The sequence below is a fragment of the Haliotis cracherodii genome, unplaced genomic scaffold (assembly GCF_022045235.1).
Source record: "Haliotis cracherodii isolate W230 unplaced genomic scaffold, xgHalCrac1.p SCAF_23, whole genome shotgun sequence".
NCBI lineage: Eukaryota > Metazoa > Mollusca > Gastropoda > Lepetellida > Haliotidae > Haliotis > Haliotis cracherodii.
The window spans coordinates 8049570-8059448 of NW_027266279.1; positions in this window are offsets into that span (position 1 = coordinate 8049570).

Sequence of the window (9879 nt, forward strand, 5' to 3'; positions counted from 1 at the left end):
TCGGACATCCTTGAAGAGCAACATTTACCCAGAATAAGGACCTTGTGTCATTTTGTGCCAGACTTGAAAAAGCAAGAAACGCCAACAATGGCATGCATCCCACCAAAAAATTTCTTCTAAAGAAAGTAGAAACCTCATACCAAATACCTGGTAAAAGCTGGATAGCTGTGACCCTGACCTTGTTTCTTCACATGGATCGAAGATGCAGTGCAAGGAACACAAACATTTAATAAAAAATCTATTCGAGGTGAAGGAGCTGTCCATTTATATGTAGTGATCGAGCTCTTTCCAAAATAGCATGGTAACCATAGACACCCCCCAAAAAGACATGTTGCCTGACACTTTAATGTCCGGCAACAGTGGTTTTGGAAAATTGAGATTCCAAAATTTCCAAGGATATATACAAAACACATCTTGCTATACTTCCGGTAGACCTGTTCCCAGTCTTGACACCAAAAACCTAACCACAATCTGCCACACAATTTTTTCTTATCCAAACTAGTTTGTGGTTTCGTCACACATTTTACCAAAATTGCAACACATGTCTATAAAGTCGGGACACAAAAACTAAATAAAAATATATGCACTACAGGTTGTATGAAATATTTTTACACAAAGTTTTCATGAAAATTTATGTTTCGACAGTTCTGCTTTTGGAGAAACAAAATACAATTCTGACAGGCAACCTGACTTTTCTTAAAGAAAGGGAAAAGATAATAACTACATTCTTCTGGTTATTGATCAACAATTCCTAAGACGTCCATCACGCTGTGATGAGCCAAGGATATGCATGGATCCTGATGTCTGCAGTAAGGCACCAGGAACTATTTGTCCTGGGCCGATGTGAGTAATCCCGTAATCCCAGGGACACCTGTCACTGGCAGTGTGACGTAGCTGATGGGCAGGTGACCGATGGAGAATCTCGAACTTGTTGGCGCTATTAGGAGATCCAGGCTTCTGACAGGAGCCACTATGATAGAGGGTATATCCACCTTGTCTTGACCACCATCCATTCCAGTTGATCCATTCAGTCTTGAACCTGTTGGCCCTGTTAGAAGATCCAGGCTTCCGATAAAATAAAAGCTGCTACAATAGAGGGCATATATACCTTGTCCACCATCCATTTCAGTTGAAGACCCGGGTTAGAATAACAAACATTCCAGTTAAACCTTTGGTAAAGTCCCGGTGAAAGCGCAAGGTCGTCATGTCCAGGTGGTTTCATCGACAGACGCCTAAGTACAACTCAACGGAATGTCCCTCAGGTGACAGTAACAGCTACAAGCTTGGTGAGGCGGGTCAATAGACCTGGAGCCACTGAAGACCACAGGGTAAAACCAGCCACAGGTAGTGGTCACCATGGACTGGACCATGAGTTGTTGAGGCTGGGGTGTGCCCAGTCTCCAAGACTCTCTTTTTCAACCTGATGTCAGTGTTAGACATCAGAAGCGGGACCTGCATCATGGGGTAGGACCCTGGAGGAAATGTTACAGTCACTGGTGGATCCGCTGCCTGGTCAAGGAGAGACCATCATGTTTTAAGTTTGGAATTGGCGTGGTGATCCCAATCTGCAAAGGGAAATCAGTCTTCCACCTACTCGGATGTCGACGATTTCGAAGCTTGGGGGTGGTAGGACCCGGTCGTGAGAGTCCAAAGGTACATAGTCTATCCCTACTGTCCCCACTCCTGCCCTGGGACTCGCCACGGCAAGACTAATACTAGGGGTGACTATAGAGGCATATTTGACTATTGCGATACTATTGCAATAGTGGCCCAATTATAGCAGGATTTAGCAGCATATATTTCAGCATTTTGACTGACACCATCAAAATAATTATAACTTTCTGATACTATTTTTAAAGAAAACAAGCAATGAGAAGAAAACAAGTTCAAATTGACCTCTCAAAAACATTTTAAAACAAAATTTCACTTCATGTAACTGGTAAAGTCTTAGGTTACTGCAGTGTTTTAGCACCAATGTGAATGAATGTGATTGAATGACTAGTATATGACTAGACAAACTGTCAAACTCTTTAATTGTCACATTGGCATTCACTGATTCAACATATCAATTAGGAAACAAAGTTGACAAAAACTGACATGTGGCGTCCGCCATCTTGTCAATGTTGCCTAGCGACGAGTAGCTAAGGGACGTAATTCTAAATCAAGCAGACAAAGTAGTGCAATCCAAACGAAAGCACGACAGAGGTTAGATGATCATAGGAGTTGTTTCTATGTTTTTTAAGAAAGTTAATGTACCAAACAAATTACCTATAGAAACTATCAATAGTTAGACAAACTATGGCCAATAGTATCGATTGTTTCAAGTTGCAATCGATAGTGTACTATCGTGAGACAAGCAATCACAATCAATCGATAGTTTGATGTATCGTTACACCACTAACTAATACAATACGATGATTTCATCCTGCCTTTGCTAGGAGCCCATGCCATGTACTGCAAAAACTATGCCTTAGTGGGTACATGGTAGGCACTGGCAGGAACGGAAATTCATTAAGCAACTGGTCATGTGGGCAGGTTAGCGTAGGCGCCATGGGGAACCCTGAAGGCGTAGCCACCGTTGAGGCGCCAGGCAAAGCAGGTATCGCCTGGAGGCACAGTCATCATACAGGCACCCGAAGGTGAAGATATCAAAAAGGCACACAAAGACATGGGCATCATAGCAGGCACACGAAAGGTGCCTGTCTTGTTGAGGAACCCTGAGGTGTCTCCGCACTCATCAGTAGATAGACAATAATACTGCGCTCAGCGCCTGGTTAGACAGAGACGGCCGGGTAATTCTTACATTTTAGGAGAACAGTATTACCCAGCTCAACATAGCGAATAGCGGAGAACACATCCTCTAGGCGTGCCAAAGGTACTGCTACGGAAGTCACATTCATGCGTCCTGCCTCGACCTGTAAACTCTTGATGGGGGTATAACACTTAAAAGCCAATTTAGAAGCTTGGGGTAATTACACATAATAGTACCAAGCACTGAAAACACATTAGCAATTCAAAATGTCGGATTGTAACAAGAAGAAACCACGTGAAGAAACAAACATGACAAAAAGTCACCTTCATCAATTTTGCATTTTGTTCATGTACAAACATGTATGTTATTGCACAAACATATGTATAATAAGCACTCCCTCCATCGTAGGAAGGAGAAAAAGTACTTTGAATGCAAGAAGCAAACCACAGGTAAACCACGAACTGTAGGAAAGTGTCAGTTACAAGATACATGTGTTGTAGCATGTTGAAACTGGACAGCCCTATATTGCTCCTATCCACAGTGAAGCCTCCCTATATTCCCTCCATCCACAGTGAAGCCTCCCTATATTCCCTCAATCCACAGTGAAGCCTCCCTATATTACCCCCATCCACAGTGAAGCCTCCCTATAATCCCTCAATCCACAGTGAAGCCTCCCTATATTCCCTCTATCCACAGTGAGGCCTCCCTATATTCCCTCGATCGAAAGTGAAGCCCCCCCATATTACCCCCATCCACAGTGAAGCCTCCCTATGTTACCTCGATCCACAGTGAAGTCCCCTACATTACCCCCATTTAACACTCTAGCCTCTCTATATTACCCCAATCTACAGCTAAGCCTCCCTACATTACCTCAATCAACAGTGAAGCCTCCCTATATTACCCTGATCCACAGTGAAGCCTATCTATATCACACTGGTCAACGTTTAAGCCTCCTTATATTACCCTGATCAACAGTGAAGCCTCCCTATATTACCCCGATCCACAGTGAAGCCTCCCTATATTAACCCCATCCACAGTGAAGCCTCCCTATATTACCCAGATCCACAGTGAAGCCTCCCTATATTACCCTGATCCACAGTGAAGCCTTCCTATATTACCCAGATCCACAGTGAAGCCTCCCTATATTACCCGGCTCCACAGTGAAGCCTCCCTATATTACCCAGATCCACAGTAAAGCCTCTCCATATTACCCAGATCCATAATGAAGCCTCCCTATATTACCCCAATCTACAGCTAAGCCTCCATACATTACCTCACTCCACAGTGAAGCCTCTCTATATTACCCTGATCCACAGTGAAGCCTCTCTTTATTACCTCGATCAACGGTGAAGCCTCCCTATATTAACCCCATCCACAGTGAGTCTCCCTATATTACCCGGATCCACAGTGAAGCGTCCCTATATTACCCGGATCCACAGAGAATCATGCTGTAAGGTGGGTGGTGAAGCGCTGCAGGAATCAATCTCAGACGATTCCTTGAACTTTGACATGTTCTGCTGTCCCAGGATTTAAATCTTGTCACATCTGCAACAGAGTGATGGAGTCTTGCTTGCTCCTTGTATACACACATGCTTTAGGATGTCCATGGTTCTATTTAAAAAACAACAACTTTTTCTCATATAGTAAAATGATTTACATTTCAAAAGCACCTATCTACATTAAAAGTGAGAGTGATTATGACTTTTGTAATATTCCAGCAATATTGTGATGGGGACACACCTGGAGGGAGTGAGTGTGTTCTTGCATCCCCCTTGCGAGCTACAAGTCAAACCAAACCTCTTCCATTCAAGAAATGATGGTACAAGTGTCATCAGATTTGAAGGTGTTTCTTCTGTAAATGGAGGTTCTCATAAAGCGTAAAAGGCTGTAAGAAATACAAACAGAAATGATTACTTAACCTGGTCGCTAGCATATAATATCATGTATTTAACAAAAAGTTTCCACATTTTAAGATAATTACGGTAATTTGCTATACAACAAAAATAACAACTTTTAGTCCAAAATGCCTTAAAACAGAGTTTAAAGACACAAATAAGAAATATCCTTTTACATATAACCTTAAGTGACAATAAATTACAAGGGAAATCAAACACATAAATTGAATGCGTCAGCATATTCAAAAAACGCGCGAAAACTTAGTCACATTACAAGGCTGGTCAAAGCGAATTCCCGACATATCATCCTATGACAGCCCAATTAAACTGTACACAAACAATTTTAACCATACTATCATAAATATACTGCCAATACTCACACTGTGGTGTGTCACAAGTGGTCAAAACCTAATTTTCCTAATTGCGAGAGCGAACGGCGTGGTTTGTCTCGCTTACCTTTACGCAACGACAAATTTGACTCGCGCACAGGAGAGTTCCGACAGTCAGGGAGCATAAATTGCGGAAAAGTGTTAGGCTGTAACAGCACAGAGTGAGTATGGTTTTACGCCGCTTTTAGCAATGTTCCAGCAATATCACGGCGGGGGACATCAGAAATGGACCTCACACACTTTGCTGTGATGCATTATATAGCTGTAACCACTGGCTACCCCACTGAAAGAAAAATAGGTTGCTGTGCATTCTATTGGGAAAGGTTCATCAATTCATTGACACATACTTAACTACTGAGGGAACTAGGCCTCAACATGGTAAAATGTTTGCATGAACAGGAATTTATATTTTTTTTAACAATGAACTGTTGACACCGCAAACAGATTCCTTTGTCAAGCAAATCCTACTAAACAATGATTCATAAGCTGAATAAGCTATAAGCGCTTGTGTATGTAAAATTGTTTTTTCAATCAAGTTTTGGACCAGAGATGAAGATGACATTCATTTTCAGGGTAAAGGTCCGATGATTTCAGCTGCTATTTGTTGACTTAAGCTGTAAATAGCCTGAAAAGATTATTTTGTCTTCCAGTTAATCCACCACTCACGAACTTGAGACATTTGTTTGGGATGTCCAAATATCAAACTTTTCAACTTCTCTCAGCCAAATTAGACTTAAAGTAAAATTAAGTGTGTGTTTGTTTGTTGTTTAACGTCGCACTCAGCAATATTCCTGCTATTTGACGGCGGTCTGTAAACAATCGAGTCTGGACCAGACAATCCAGTGATTGACATCATGGGCATCGATCCACGTATTCATGTGTTTGTGTACACTTGGCTCCTCCATCACCTGTGACGACAGAGGCTACTTTCTGTAGTCGCTACTTTTTTCCAACGAAACAATCGATGGCCTGGTTCGAACGACAGGGAAACCAGGGAGTACTCACACCAGTGAGCGAGCAGATTACATCACCAAAATCGTTCATGGTTGCTGTGACGTCAGATAAGTGTAGGGTTTGTGAGTTAATGATTGAGTGGGTGGGTGGGTGGGTGAGAGAGTGAGTGAGTGAGTGAGTGAGTGAATGAATGAGTGGGCGGGTGAGTGAGTGAGTTATAGTGCTTCATTTCAGAAGCTGTCAAAAGTAGACATGCATCGGTATAACAACACAGCAGCCATATATACTCCTCACAAAAAGTTAAGCAACAAATCTATTATGTGTCAGTCCATGCTCATATATTCCAATACCTAAAATCTGACTAAAGCAATACAAAGAAAGAGCACAAACACATTGTCCTCAAAGGGAACTGAAAAACGTTAATGCCTTACAGGTTTACAAATGATCAAAAACAGTATCATGAAAACAGTCGTGCAAAATGTGCTGCACTGAAAGATGAAAATGTTTAAATTTGAGTTTAAGTCATTTTGAAACAATGATCCAATGTTCAGTAACGTGTATGTCCACCATTGGCTTGAATGCAAGCTTCTACGTCTTGGCATTGAACAGATAAGCCAATCAAGTGTCTGTTGTGGAATGTTCTGCCATTCTCTCCTTAAGGCCTGTTCAAGTTGATCCAGATTCTGAGGACGAACCTGAAGACCATAAACACGCTTTCCAAGAATGTCCCATGCATGTTCAATGGGATTAAGATCTGGAGACCTTGCAGGCCAGTCCATATGCGTGATGTTGTTGGTCTGAAGAAGATCAGTGACTCTTGCTCGATGGGGACGAGCATTATCATCCATAAAGATGAAGTTAGGACCTGCGTGTTGTGCCAGGGGAATGATCACAGGTGTGACAATCTCGTCCCTGTACCGTACTCCAGTCATGGTACCACGTCTGATGACCACAAGATCAGTTCTGTGTCCAACCCTGATGCCAGCCCAGATCATCAAACTTCCACCTCCGTACTGGTCGTGTTCAGCAATTGTACAGTTGGCGTATCGTTCATTACGGTTTCTCCACACACGTGCCCTACCATCGTTGAAGTCAAGGCAGAATCTTGACTCGTCTGTGAAGAGAACGTCACGCCAGCGATTGACCCTCCAGTTACGGCGTTGATTGGCCCAAGCAAGTCTCTGTTGTCGATGGTGTAAAGGCAGTGGAATACGTCGTACTGGTCGTCTGGACCTCAGATCCTGAGCGTGAAGTCTGCTTCTTACTGTCTGTGTTGAGACTCTGTTTCCTGCAACTCTCTGAAGGTCATTCTGGAGAGATCTGGCCGAAGTAAACCTGTTTTTCCGGGCTAGGGTGGCTAAATACCGGTCCTCACCAGGAGTTATCACCCTTGGACGACCTGTGCGTGGTCTCTCTGTCATCAGTCCAGTTTGATGGTATCGAGTTATCGCTCTTGAGATGACACTGCGGTGAACATTAAAATGATTGGCAACAGCAGTTTGGGCGAGACCCCCTGTACCATTCCAACAATCTGAGCAACCTCAGTTGGCGTTAAGTGACGCCTAGCCATGTCTAAAGTGTTAATGTCGACAAATTGCCCTTGCAGGCAGTTTTTAAGCAATCAGGATGCATGGGTGAAGTGTGTAAAACATGCATGTCGTGCATTTTGCATGTGTGTTCTGAGGGTGGTTGTGTTCAGGCGATGTTATCAGTGTTATCAGGAAAATCTACATGGAAAAGGCTTTAAGTCGAGTATTCGTAGGTAATTCTCCTGCCTGAATTTGTTCTCTTTGGATGGCATTCAACACTGATGAGAATGTTGCGCGGAAAATAATACTTTTTGCTTAACTTTTTGTGAGGAGTATATGTTCATGGGTGATTGAGTGAGTGAGATAGTTGTAATACTGCTTTGAACAGTACTCCAGTCATATCAAGGCGTGTCAGCATCATGTGGGAGGAATGCCCGAAGTGATGCCGGTCTCAGACGTTTACCATATTGATGAAAGCCACGAGCACGGGTATGGCGCAACACAACTGTGTACAGTGACCATCGGGGCTAGCAATGTAAAGCAGGCATCAGTCTAGACTGGTACAAGCTGCCACAAACACACTTCTGCAAATTTGGACAAAATTTTAATGTCAACAGCCCAAATTAGTATGGGTAGGTGAAATTGGGTTTAGCGTCGCGTCCAAGATTATTGCACTTATATAGCGATGTGCATGCATGTATGTGTGTATGTGTGACTGCTTGTAACAGTCCGGACTGATGCCGATTTATCGCGCTAGCTCATTGAGATACCATGCCGCAGTTTAACGTGAATACACCACTGACTCCGAGCCGACCAGTCCTTGTTTTAGCCCCTTTATGCCGAGCGCCAGACAGGGTAACAACAAGTACCATCTTTTAACGTCTTTTTGGTAATTCAGGTTTGTTTATTCTGTCTTGTCCTCCTATTCTCTCTTGACGACGGCGCAGATTGGCCACTTGGCAGGACATTGATTATCAGCACTTTCTGAAACACATACTTTCTCCGTATGGCAAGCGCTCCAGACATCCACGCCGGTTAAACTATATGTAGAGACGGTATCCGGTGCCAGGGGATCTCGGAGATAGAGTAAGTTGTGTCATGTTAGTTCCGATATTTCACAAAAGGTTTCGGACAATTCTCGATGCCTCGCCGTATTTGAGATGACAGACGTTCGATGTTCGCGAAGTGTCTGGAAGGTTGGCCGCACTAGAACCTCCTTCTAGGGCCTGCCTCGCGTCTTATCAACGTGTCCAGTGCGGACTGGATACTGACCCCCCCCCCCAAAAAAAAACCCCCAAAAAACCCAACAACAAACAACAACAACAAACAAACAAAACAACAACAACAACAACAACAACAACCGCAAAACAAAACAACAACAACAACAACAAAAAACGACCTTAAATAAATATTCTTGTATCTTGCTACCATTTGTATGGCCTTTGCATTGCCTGTCAATTATTCATTGATCTTGACTGGTTATTTATTGATTTGGGAATCAACACGTAACACGTGCATCAATCATTTCAATTCCAAATGTTTGTGCTGCAAACTCCGTTACCCTAATACTTGCTGGGCACAGGTTTGTTAGACAGTGGGCGAGGAACTCAACAGTTTTATAACAGATTCTTCTGGGTCGGCACATATTCTTCGAATTTCACTGGAACAGTACTATTTTTCGCAGGACTGTCCGAGGTGAGGTGAAATGAGGTTTAACGTCGCGTCCAAGATTATTGCACTTATATAGCGACGTGCATGTACGTGTGTGTGTTTTTGTGGCTGCTTGTACTAGTCCGGTCGCCGCGAATAGCTGCAAAATTGCTGATGCGGCGTTAAGCAATACTCACTCACTCGCTCACTTGTACTAGTCCGGACTGATGCCGATTTATAGTGCTAGCTCACTGAGATACCATGCCGCAGTTTAACATGAATACCACACTCAGACACGGTATACTGACTCCGAGCCGACCAGTCCTTGTTTTAGCGCCAGACAGGGTAACAACAAGTACCATCTTTTTACGTCTTTTGGTATGACTCGGACGGGGATCGAACCTCGGACCTTCCGCTCTCCGGGCGGACGCTCTATCACTAGACCACGGAGGCGGTCAGTACTGTCCGAGGTTACGTACGTGTATACAGGGCTGAGCCCAATCTAATTAAAATCATAATCTTAGTTTATAAACATTGTTTATAGCGGTAACGAGAACTAAGGTCTGATTTTAATGAGACTGGGCTGGGTCGACTGGATGAACTGTACATGTCATCATAGAGTTTTTAAAGCATTCGTCACCACTCGCCTCTTTCCGTAACCTGCAAGGAGACTCGTGACCCTGTCGATGAATGTTCTGTGGGAAAATGAG